Here is a 12755-nt window from a genome sequence, read left to right on the forward strand (position 1 = left end):
GATTAAGGTCTGCTCCAGTTTCTTATCAGAACACTACCTGTGCTCTAGATGGGCTTCTTGCTCTTAGAGCCCTATTCTTCCATGTAAGTTGAACATGTAAGTCTACCTTGAGACCACCACGCTGGAGAGGTCACATGCAGGTCTTTTGGTTGACAGTGTCAAATAAGCCCATTCTTCAGCCATCTGAGCTCAAGCACCAGACATGTGATCAAGAAGTCATCTTGGAAATGTATCTTCCATCCCTACCAGTTCCTTGCCCCAGCTCTGTGTCATCTTAGCCGAGGCCCCAGATATCATACAGAAGAGAAGAGCCCTCCCTTCTGTTCCCTTTCCAAATTCCTGACCATCTGTGAGCATAATAATAAAATAGTTGTTGTTTTATGCCACTAGCTTATTGTAGTTTATTGTGCAGCAACAGATAACCAAAATACGTAAAATCTTTTGAAATCACTTCCCTTGCTTTTGCATTAAATTTCGCATTCTTATTTTGCCAAGTATAAGAATAGACAAGTCACACTGCTTCTTTTTTCTTCTCTCCTTTCAACTGTGGCGGAAAAAATGTACAGATTCCAAATCTCAGGACAAAAAGTATCTTTATTTTTCTGCGACCCGATTTAATCAGGATTTCAAGCCTTCCATTCACTTGATGGCAGTAAAACTTAATCTAGTTACTTCCATGTAGACTCAGTCATTTGAGGTTTAAATTTAGTCTGTTTCAGATAAATTCAATTTTATGATTCTTCCCCTTCCTCTTTATTCCTACTGTGGTATGTAAATTCTGAAGTTCTGAGAAGCAAGGTGTAGCACCCGGGGAGAAGGAGGCACTAGCTTATCCATAGCCATTCTGTCTTCAGTTGGCATTCCTTGAAATGCAACATGTGCCCAGAGGTGGCTTTACGGCGGAGCTAATTAAACTGCGGGGTACTTGATTTACTTGGGCTTCTTCCAAAGTCCTGGGATGGGCCTTGGCATGTGTTCAAATGGTCATATGATCATAACATTTTAAAAAGTAAGACGTTTAACACCAATGAGTTATAGCTGCTGGGTTTTCTCACTAGGACTTTTCCTCTGTTGTTATTCTTCTTGTGTTGATATTGGGAGTAGCCTGTGGTGCATTTAGCTTTGCTTTAATGGAATTAGGGTTGCTGATACATTTAGTTTGGCTTAAATAGGATATATTTAGGTTTTCAGGTACTTATGAATACAGTTAGCCTTCCTGATGAGGAATGGCTCAGGAATACCTCTGCAGCCGCTGCACTGATCCACCTGATAGCCAGACATAAATGTGCAGTCACAGAAGTATGGCAGATGGCACCCAGCTCTGGACGCATGTGAAGAGTGGAGGAGAAACAGGGTCTGAAATGGATCGAGCCAGAACTAGTCTGTGGAAAGTTCTTTCAGTCCTCAAGGCATAAAACTATAAGCGGGGGAATTTAGTTCCACTGACGCCTGTTGAAAAGTCAAGTTGTCCTCAGTTAGGAATAATCTTGATGATGCAAAGTGTTCAATTGTAAGTTTGACATATACATTTTTTCTTTTTTGTTAAGAATTACGTGAAATAGTTTCAGATTTTCTCTGTTTATCAGGCACAAGCTTGTAAGAGTACTAGAAATAGTGAATAGATACATCACAATTTCTATATAACAGAAAGACCATAGAGTTTTCCCCAAATTTGCCCATAGTCCTAAATATTTACATGATATTATAACAGTTTGTGAAGGTGAAAGGAACTTTTCTTGTACTATCAATAATGAAAAACAGACTTTGATCAAACACCCTAGAAGGAAAAATCTGAATTATATTTCTAGTCTCTCTATACAAATGATATTAAAAAATAGGTAGCTAACATATGTAGGGAAAAATATGATAGGGATGGCTTAAGCAGTTAATGAAAAATCTTATTTTCTGTACTTCAGTGATGCTTGTGTTATTTGTCAGTTAAAAAATTTTATATATTGTTTTGTTTTCTTTTCTTACTTTAGAATATTAACATTTATACTCAATTTTAAATTCATAAATTTGCATTTTTTTCCTCAAAGAAGGCACCCCAAATTATATAAGCTTTGGAATCCTACAAAACCTGAATTTTCTCTTTAAATCTATCCAAACTTATTTGAAACTTCTATGGGTTCCTCCTTTACTTTCCCATAGTGACTATTTGACAGGATAGGGGTAGCCTGGCTTTTTGTCTTTTCTCTTTTCAAGCTGCTGACCAGGGCAAAATGTTTATGCCATGTTTTCTTTGAATTTGGTCATTCTAAGCTAAAATATATATATATGAGTTTTAGCATGGAGGGAAGCCCATGCTACCTGCACAGAGATGCATGCCTCTTCCATTCTTTGCTGTAGGGAGGGGGTGAGGAGGGCATTAGAAAGAGAGGTAGGAATGGGAACTAAAGGGAACAATGGTTATGAGATTTTAGATCGTAAAGAAGCTGGGTAACAGTTATTTTGGGTTTTGGAACACCTGAGGTATCACTTTTGTTCCTGTCTTTAAACCATTCCATGCCATCCATGATGAAAAAAATACAGTGTGGTCCCGAAGGAAGTAGGAATACCAGAAGTTGGTTTTATTTTACATTTTTAGAAACAAAACAGGGAACACCTTTCAGGAGAGGGTGGGGCAAGATGCCAACATAGTGAGGTGTGGAATTTAGTTCATCCTCCAGAGCAGCTAGTAAATAGCCAGGAGCAGAACAGAACAACTGCTGGGAGCACATCAATGACTGGACATGCAGTCTACAGCAATCTGAACCAGGTGGAATGGCTGAGAGCCTACAAAGAACTGCAAGGTCCCCAAGCTGCAAAGGACCACACCCCTCTCCCATGGGCTTGGCAGACTTGTTCCCCAAGGGGAAAAGAAACAGACTTTACTAACAGGAAGACTTAGCTCTACCAAGCTCCAATTGGAGAACTCATCAACAAATTCCAACTACTGAAAGTAGACCCCCAGCACAGATAAACTTGGAAAAAATTCCTAAAGGAATTTTCCTAAAGGAAAATTCCCTAAAGGAATGAATTTTTGCCCCCACACAGAGTGGGCAGGGCTGATGGAAAAAAATAAAACAGAAGCTTTTTCAGTTGGACAACACAAAATATTAGAAAAAGGCTGGACCCCAAGAAGTAAGGGAACATAGAGCCTGGAGATACATAGAGCCATGTACCAACTTAAGCTCTTGATTGTCAGTTCCAAGCAGCAGGGGTCCATATCTGAGAAGGCTTTTTTTCTACTCTATTCCTTAACACTTTGTTAGATAGAACTGGAAGCACTCTCAGGCTCCAGTACCGCCCAAGGCAAGGGCAAAAGTAAGCTTATCTGAGAGACAAACTAACTCAGTCAAGTGAAAAGGAGTTAATTTCCCTAAAGGCTATATTTTCCCCAAGAAAAGGATGGGATCCAGCTCAAGTGGAATCACTCCTTCATGGAATTCAGGCCCGAGGGACTGGAAAACTGAAGCAATTAAATTCAGCTTACAACTTCACCTCTGTCCCAACCATGTCTCTGGTAGAGTGAGTCTGCTGAAATTAAGGGTACATCATCACTTCCCACTAAGCCGGTGGGAAGCCACAGACAGATAAGCACCACATGCTGGGCATGATAAGAAAAGCACAGAGTCCAAAGGCTTCATAGGAAATTCTGACAATATGCTGGGTCTCACCCTCAGGGAAAATTGATGCTGGCAATTCTTTTGTCCCAAGAGGAGGGCCTGTTTGATCTGGAAAATTCTGAATGGGGTCTATAATATCTGAGAAGACCATCCTCAAAAAAAAAAAAAAAACTCCATATAGATATGGCAAGAAGCAGAAAAACAAGAATGGAAAAATTCTGACTAGTTAAGCAAGAATCTATGCTAGAGGTTTAGAATAATCAGTGAAAAATTTCCATCTCTTATGAAAAGCATAAAATTATAGATCCAAGAAGTGCAGCATACCCCAAACAGAACAGATCCAAATAGACACATTCCAAGACACTTAGTATTCAGATGTCAAAGAGAAAGAAAGAACTTTGAAAGCAGTGAAAGAAAAGCAATCTATCATATACAAGGAAAGCCCAATAAGACTATGTGTGATTTCTCAGCAGAAATCATAGAGGTGAGAAGGCAGTGGTATGACATATTTAAGATTCTAAAAATGAAGAACTGCTATATCCAGCAAAATTGTCCTTCAAAAAATGTGGGGGAGATTAAAATATTTTCAGACAAACAATCACTGAAAGAATTTGCAACTAAGAGGCCAGCTCTGGAAGAAATGCTAAAGGGAGCACTATCAACAGAGAGAAAGAAGCAAGAGAGGTTCTAGAGAAGAGACGAAGAGATGAAGACTATCAGTAAAGGAAAAAAGCGAAAAAAATATAGATGACATATAAAACCGAAAAGAAAAATAGTAGAAGTAAATAATAAGTAAATAATGTTATTATTTACTGTAATAACATTGAATGTTGATGGATTGAACTCTGTAATCAAAAGACATAGACTTGAAGAATGGATTAAAAAACAGGAGCCATCTACAGGAGACTCATTATAGATCTAAGGACAAAAATAGGTTGAAAGTGAAAGGTGGGGAAAAGATATTTCATGCAAATATCAATCAGAAAAGAGCTGGAGTAGCTATACTAATATCCAACAAATTAGACTTCAAATGTAAAACAATTAAAAGAAATAAAGAAGGACACTCTGTATTCTAGTTTTCTAGCTGCTGGAATGCAATATACCAGAAACACAAGGGCTTTTACAAGAGGGAATTTATTAAGTTGCAAGTTTACAGTTCTAAGGCCACGAAAATGTCCCAGTTAAAGCAAGACTATAAAAATTTCTAAATTAATGTACCAACAGAGGTTAACTTTACTCAAGAAAGGCCGATGAAGTTCAGGGTTTCCCTAACTTGAAAGGCACATGGCAAACATGGCAACGTCTGCTAGCTTTCACTCCAGGCTCCTTGTTCTATGAAGTTCCCCAGGGGCATATTCCTTCTTCATCTCCAAAGTTCTCTGGCTGTGTGGGCTCTCTGCTTTGTGGTCTCACGGCCCTATCCTGGCTCTAAAAAGGAACTCTCTCTTAAATGCTTTCTCTTTTAAAGGATTCCAGTCACTAATCAAGACCCACCTGGAATGTATGGAGTCACAACTCCACGGAAGCCATCTAATAAAAAATTAATACCCACAATTGAGCAAGTTACTTCTCTGTGGAGATAATATAATCAAGCTTCCAACCTGTAGTGCTGAATAGGGATTAAAAGAAACAGCTGCTTCCACAAGATGAATCAGGATTAAAACATGGTTTTTCTAGGGCATATAATCTTTTCAAACCACCACTTTATGTATTAATAAAAGGAACAATTCAACAAGAAGACATAACAATCATAAATATTTATGCACCAAATCAGAGTGCTCCAAAATATGAGACAAAGACTGACAATACTGAAGGGAAAATAGACACCTCTACCATCATAGTTGGAAACTTCAATCCCCAACTCTCAATGGATAGAATATCTAGACAGCAGATTAATAAAGAAGCAGGGATTTTTGAATAATATGATAAATGATCTAGACTTAAGAGACATTTACATAGCAGTACACTCCACAACATCAGGATATACTTTTTTTCTCAAGTGCTCATGGATTATTCCCAAGCATAGACAATATGCTGGGTCACAAAGCAAGTCCCAATAAATCTTAACAGATTGAAATCATACAAAACACTTTCTCAGATCATAACGTAATGAAGTTGGAAATCAATAACAGGCAGAGGGCCAGAAAATTCACGAATGTGTGGAGGCTAAACAATATCCCCTTAAACAACCAGAGGGTCAAGGAAGAAATTACAAGAGAAACCAGTAAACATCTCAAGGCAAATGAAAATGAGAACACAACATATAAAAATTATGGGATGTAGCAAAGGTGGTGCTCAGAGGGAAATTCATTGCCTTAAATGCCTATATTAAAAAAGAAGAGCAAAAATTGAGGAACTAATGATTCACTTAGAAGAACTAAAGAAAGAATAGCAAACTAACCACAAAGCAAACAAAAGGAAAGAAATAATGAAGATTAGAGCAGAAATAAGTGAAATTGAGAACATGAAAACAATCAAGAAAATCAGTTAAACCAGAAGTTGGTTCTTTGAGAAAATCAATAAAATTGGTGGACCCTTAGCTAGGTTGACAAAGAGAGAGAGAGAGATTATGCAAATAAATAAAATCAGAAATGGAAGAGCTTGCAGATTTAAAGGAGGCTTATGACAGGGTACTATAAGCAACTATATGCTAATAAACTAAACAAGGTATGTGAAATGGACTTCTTAGGAAGGCATGAATAACCAACATTGACTCAAGAAGAAACAGACAACCTCAACAAACCAGTCACAAATAAAGAGATTGAACCAGTCATCAAGAAGCTCCAAAAAAAGAAAAGTCCAGGACCAGATGTCTTCACATGTGAATTCTACCAAGCATTCAAGAAAGAATTAGTTATTAATCCTGCTCAAACTCTTCAAGAAAATTGAAGATGAAGGAAAGGTACCTAAATCATTCCATGAAACCAACATCACCTAATACTAAAGCCAAAGATACTACAAGAAAAGAAAATTACAGAGTGATCTCCCTAATGAATATAAAGACAAAAATCCTCAACAAAATACTTGCAAATAGAACCCAGCAGCACATTAAAAGACTAATACACCATAAGAAAGTGGGATTTATTCCAGGTATGCAAGGATGGTTCAACATAAGAAAACCAATTAATGTAATTCACCATATCAACAAATCAAAGCAGGAAAAACACATGATCATTGCAACTGATGCCTTGATAAAAAGGCATTTGACAAAATTCAACATTCTTTCCTGATGAAAACACTTCAAAGGATAGGAACAGGAGGAAACTTCCTCAGCATGATAAAGGAAACATATGAAAAACCCACAGCTAACATCATCTTCAATGGGGAAAGACTGAAAGCATTCCTTCTAAGATCAGGAATAAGACAAGGATGCTCACTGTCACCACTGTTATTCAACATTGTGCTGGAAATTCTAGTCAGAGCAATTAGACAAGAAAAAGAAATAAAAGTATCCAAATTGGAAAGGAAGAAGTAAAGCTCTCACTGTTTGCAGGTGATATGCTACTACATGTAGAAAATCCAGAAAAGCCTAGAGCAAAGCTATTGGAGCTAATAAATAAGTACAGTAAAGTGCTAGGGTACAAGATCAACACCCCAAAATCAGTAGTGTTTCAATACACTAGTGATGAGCAATCTAAGGAGGAAGTCAAGAAAAAAAAATTCCATTTACAATAAGCAACTGATAGAATAAAATATTTAGGAATAAATGTAGCTAAAGATACAAAAGACCCTATACACAGAAAACCACAAGAAATTGCTAAAGGAAATCATGGAATACTAAATAAATGGAAGGGCATATCATGTTCATTGATTGGAAGGCTAAATATGGTTATGATGTCAATTCTACCCAAATTGATTTATAGATTCAATGCAATACCAATTAAAATACTAAAAATTTACTTTGCGTTACTAGAGAAACCAATAACTAAACTTATTTGGGAGGAAGAGTGCCTCAAATAGCTAAAAATATCTTAAGAAAGAAAAATTAAGTAGGAGGTCTTCTATTACCCTAATTTAAAGCATATTACAAAGCTGTAGTGGTCAAAATTACATGGCACTGGCATAAAGATAGATTCCACTGACCAATGGAATTGAATAGAGTGTTCAGAAACAGATCCTCTCATTTATGGAAAATTTGTCTTGATAAGGCAGTCAAACCAATCCACCTGGGACAGAGCAGCCTCTTCAATAAATGGAGAACTGGATAATCATATGCAAAAAATGAAAGAAGATCCATATCTCACACCGTATACAAAAATTAACTAAAATGGATCAAAGACCTAAACATTAGAACTACAACCATTGAACTTTTAGAAAAAAATGTAAAGAAATATACTTGTAACAGGAGGCAGTTTCCTAGACCTTACACCCAAATCAATTGCTAAAAGAAACAGATTAATGGGAACTCCTCAAAATTAAACACTTTTGTGCATCAAAGAACTTTCTCAAGAAAGTAAAAAGGCAGCTATGCAATGGGAGACAATATTTGGAAAGCACATATTAGATAAGAGTTTAGTATCCAGATATATAAAGAGGTTCTTCAACTCAGCAACAAAAAGACAAACAACCTAATTAAGAAATGGGCAAAAGACATGAATAGACACTTCTCAGATGAGGAAATATAAATGGTTAAAAGGCAAATGAAAAGATGCTCAACTTCACTGGCTATTAGAGAAATGCAAATTAAAACCACAAATACCCACTAGAATGGCCATTATCAAAAAAACAGAAAATGATAAGTGCTGGAGAGGATGTGGAGAAAGAGTCACACTTATCCACTCTTGGTGGGGATGCAAAATGGTACAACCACTCTGAAAGACAGTTTGGCAGTTCCTCAGAAGATAAGTATAAGTATGTAGTGTGAATATATATATAATATATATATATATTATATATATATATAATCCAGGAATTCCATTGCTAAATATATATTCAGAGGACCTGAGGGCAAGGACACAGATGGACATTTGCACACCAATGTTTATAGCAATATTATTTGCAATTACCAAGAGACAAACAGCCCAAATGTCCATCAATGGATAAGTAGCTAAGCAAGCTGTGATGGAATATATGATGGAATATTATGGAGCTGTAAGATAGAATAAAATCATGAAGCACATAACAATATGGATTAACCTTGAGGACATTATGCTTAGTGAAATTAGCCAGAAACAAAAGGACAAATACTGTATGTTCTTACTAATATGAACTAACATTAATAAGTGAACTTTGAGAGTTGAAGTTAAGAACACCGGTTATCAAGAGAAATAGGATAGAGATTAGGCAATTGGTGCTGAAAGAATACAGACTGTGCAACAGGATTGATTGTAAAAATGCAGAAATGGATAGCACAACACTACCTAATTGTAGCACAGTAAGATAAGTACACTGAATGATGCACCTGAATGTGAGTATGACTGAAGGAGAAGGGCTGGGGTCACGTATGAAACCAGAAGGAAAGATAGAGGATAAAGACTGTGATAGTATAATTTAGGAATGCCTGGAGTGGACAATGATGGTGATTAAATGTATGAATAAAAAAAGCTTTTTTGCCTGAGAGAGAACAAATGAATGTCAACATTGCAAGATATTGAAAATGGATGGTGTTCTAGTTTACTAGCTGCCAGAATGTGATATACCAGAAATGGCTTTTAAAAGGGGAAGTTGATTAAGTTGCTAGTTTACAGTTCTAAGGCCATGAAAATGTCCAAATTAAAGCACCAAGAAGAGGTTACCTTCACTCAAGAAAAGCCGATGAAGTTTAGGGTTTCTCTCTCAACTGGAAAGACAAATGGTGAACACGGTGACATTTGCTAGCTTTCTCTCCAGGCTCCTTGTTTCATGAAGCTCCCCCGGGGGCATATTCCTTCTTCATCTCCAAAGTTCTCTGGCTCTCTCATGGCTCTGAAACTTTTTCCAAAATGCTTCCTCTTTTAAAGGATTTCAGTAAACTAAAGTAAATCTACCTGGAATGTCTGGAGTCACATCTCCCTTTAATCAAAGGTTAATACCCACAATTGGGTGTGTCTCATCTCTGTTGATATAATCCAATCAAGTTTCCATCCTCCAGTGCTGAGCAGGGATTAAATGAAAGGCTGCCTCCACAAGTTGGAATAGGATTAAAACATGGTTTTTCTATGTACATAATCCTCTCAAAACAGCACAGATGGTATATGGGAAAAAGTACAATCAATGTAAGTGAGGGTCTATACTTAACAGTAACACTGTAATATGCTTCCACTGAATATAACAAAGGCATTATGCCAAAATTAAATTTCAACAGGTGGGGGACATGAGGGAGAGTTATGGATTCTTTCTGGTGCCAATTCCTGAGACACCAGGGTCTCAAAGAGAGAAAAAGATAATTACTACAGGTCTAGTAGGAGAGCAGACAGCCTAATGGCCCAAAATCTGTCTCCTTGAATTTAAGGGGTTCAAGGTTTTTAAGGATTTTAGCAAGGGGTGGAGGTCATTTTTGAATACCAGTTTCAAAGCAGAAAAGGAGACAGTGTTATCATTATTGTTTCAATAGGAGATCATAATCTGAAAGGAGGGGAGAGGCAGAGCTATCACTTCAATACTAAAGGTATAAGCCAAAAGGAAGAAAATAGTTAATGGCTGACTTCATTAGCATTAGGGTCTTTGCAAATGACCAAATGTTCTAGTTTGCTAGCTGCTGGAATGCAATATACCAGAAACAGGATGGCTTTTAAAAAGAGGAATTTAATGAGTTGCTAGTTTACAGTTCTGAGGCTGAGAAAATGTCCCAATTAAAGCAAGTCTGTAGAAATGTCCAATCCAAGGCATCCAGGGAAAGATACCTTGGTTCAAGGAGGCCGATGAAGTTCAGGGTTTCTTTCTCAAGTGGAAAGGCACATGATGAACACAGTCAGAGTTCCTCTCTCATCTGGAAGGGCACATGGTGAACACGGCATCATCTGCTAGCTTCTTCTCCTGGCTTCCTGTTTCATGAAGCTCCCCGGGAGACATTTTCCTTCTTCATCTCCAAAGGTCACTGGCTCGTGGACTTTCTGCTTTGTGGTGCTGCAGCATTCTCTGCTCTCTCCGAATCTCCTTCATTCTCCAAATTGATCCTCTTTTATAAGACTCCAGAAACGTCTCAAGACCCACCCAAATGGGTGGAGACATGTCATCTAATCCAGTTTAACAACATTCTTGATTAAATCACACCTCCAGGGAGATGATCTAATTACAGTTTCAAATATACAGTATTGAATAGGGATTATTCTACCTTTATGAAATGGGATTTAGATTAAAACATGGCTTTTCTAGGGGACATGTATCCTTTCAAACCAGCATACCAAATAAAGGGCACAACAGCTCTTACAGTCCAAAGGCATGAGATAAAGGTTTTTACAATGATTTCAGATACCAGGGCAGCTTAATTATAGTTTAGGGCTTTCAGGTATTCTGCTCTGTCTACTCCAATATCCCAGAAAGTAAAAAGGAATATCTATATAATGATTCAGTAATCAAAATCATGACTTAAATCCTGATTTCTTGATTACATAGTGCTTGAGAAAATGAGGAGAAAGAGATGTACCTGTTTACTGTCTGTAGGGAAACTGAAAGGTGCATCCCCTTGGAGGGCAGTGTGGTGGTTCTACAGGAGGCTGGTGGTGTGGTGAAGTTGCCATATGATCCTGAAACCCGTTGCTCTGTATATACCTGGAGGAACTGAGTGCGGGGACGTGAATGGACATTTGCCCACAATGGATGGATGTGGTGTAAGGGTACAGTGACTGAGGAATGGATAGTGGAACTGTGGTGCATATATGCAATGAACTACTGAGCAGCACAAAAAGAAATGAAGTTATAAGGCATGTAACTAGGTGTATGAAACTTAAATACTGTATGTTGAATGAAATGGCACAAAAAGACAAATATTATCATGGCTCAATCATATGAATTAACTATAATATAAAAAATTCAGTGAAATGAAGTTGAGAACATGGGTTATCAGGTTGGGGGGTCTATTGTAAAGGATCCTAGATTGTAAGCTCATACAGAAGTCATAATATTCAGGAGTTGCAACTGTTATTTCTAAATTCTGAGAGACTGAACTGTTTGTATATAACCTGGTCATTCCTAGAAACTTTGGATATTTATGTGATGCCTGAGAAGCAGAGTTAAAGCTCTGAAGTTATGAAAATTAGTGGTATTCCACATAGGAACTGTTAAAAAAAGTTGAAAAACTGATCAGACTTCAAGTAGAGATATGAATGAAGCTGATCTGGATAGGACTAAGGTAAATCAGAATACAGTGTAAATGATGCTATGTCCTTATTTTAAAATTTCAACTTCTTGTGAGACCAAAAGGAGAAATGTTTATCTGGTGTAAAAAATTATATTTTGGGTAGTACATTTCCTAATTTAATTTATTTGGTCAGTTTAGTTGAACACATGAGTATATGGAATCTTGAACAGGGTGTGAGATTTTGTTGGTTTGTCCAGGTTACTGTGATACCGCAATATATCCCAGAATATTTTGTCCAGTGAATAAAGAAGTATTTGCAAAGTCCCTTTGGGGAACTGGGGAGAAAGGAGGAAATATTCAACTTCCCCATTTGGGGAATTTCTGATATTGTCACAAGCAATGGGGACAACCAAATCAATAGGCTGAGCCCTTGATCTTGGGTTTGCCCCTATGAAACTTTTTCCTGTGCAGGATGGCTAAGTCTACTGAAAATTAGGCCTAAAAGTCACCTCCAGAGAACCTCTTTTGTGGCTCAGATGTGGCTTCTCTCTCTAAGCCAACTTGGCAGATGAATTCACTGCCCTCCCCACTTTGTAGGACCTGACTCCCAGGGTGTTAATCTCTCTAGCAATGTAGGACAAAACTTCTGGGATGAGCCATGACCTGGCATCAAGAGATTGAGAAAGACTTCTTGACCAATAGGGGGAAGAGAGAAATGAGATAAAATAACGTTTTAGTGACTGAGAGATTTCAAACAGTCGAGAAGTTACCCTGGAGGATATTCTTATGCATTATATAGATATCCTCTTTTTAGTTTATTGTGTATTGGAGTACTTGGAGAAATGCACCTGAAGACGATTGTACAAAACTATGTTAAACAATGTGACTATGTGATTGTGAAAACCTTTTGTCTGATGCCCCTTTTTCTA

The sequence above is a fragment of the Tamandua tetradactyla genome, chromosome 26 (genome assembly GCF_023851605.1).
Source record: "Tamandua tetradactyla isolate mTamTet1 chromosome 26, mTamTet1.pri, whole genome shotgun sequence".
NCBI classification, from domain to species: domain Eukaryota; kingdom Metazoa; phylum Chordata; class Mammalia; order Pilosa; family Myrmecophagidae; genus Tamandua; species Tamandua tetradactyla.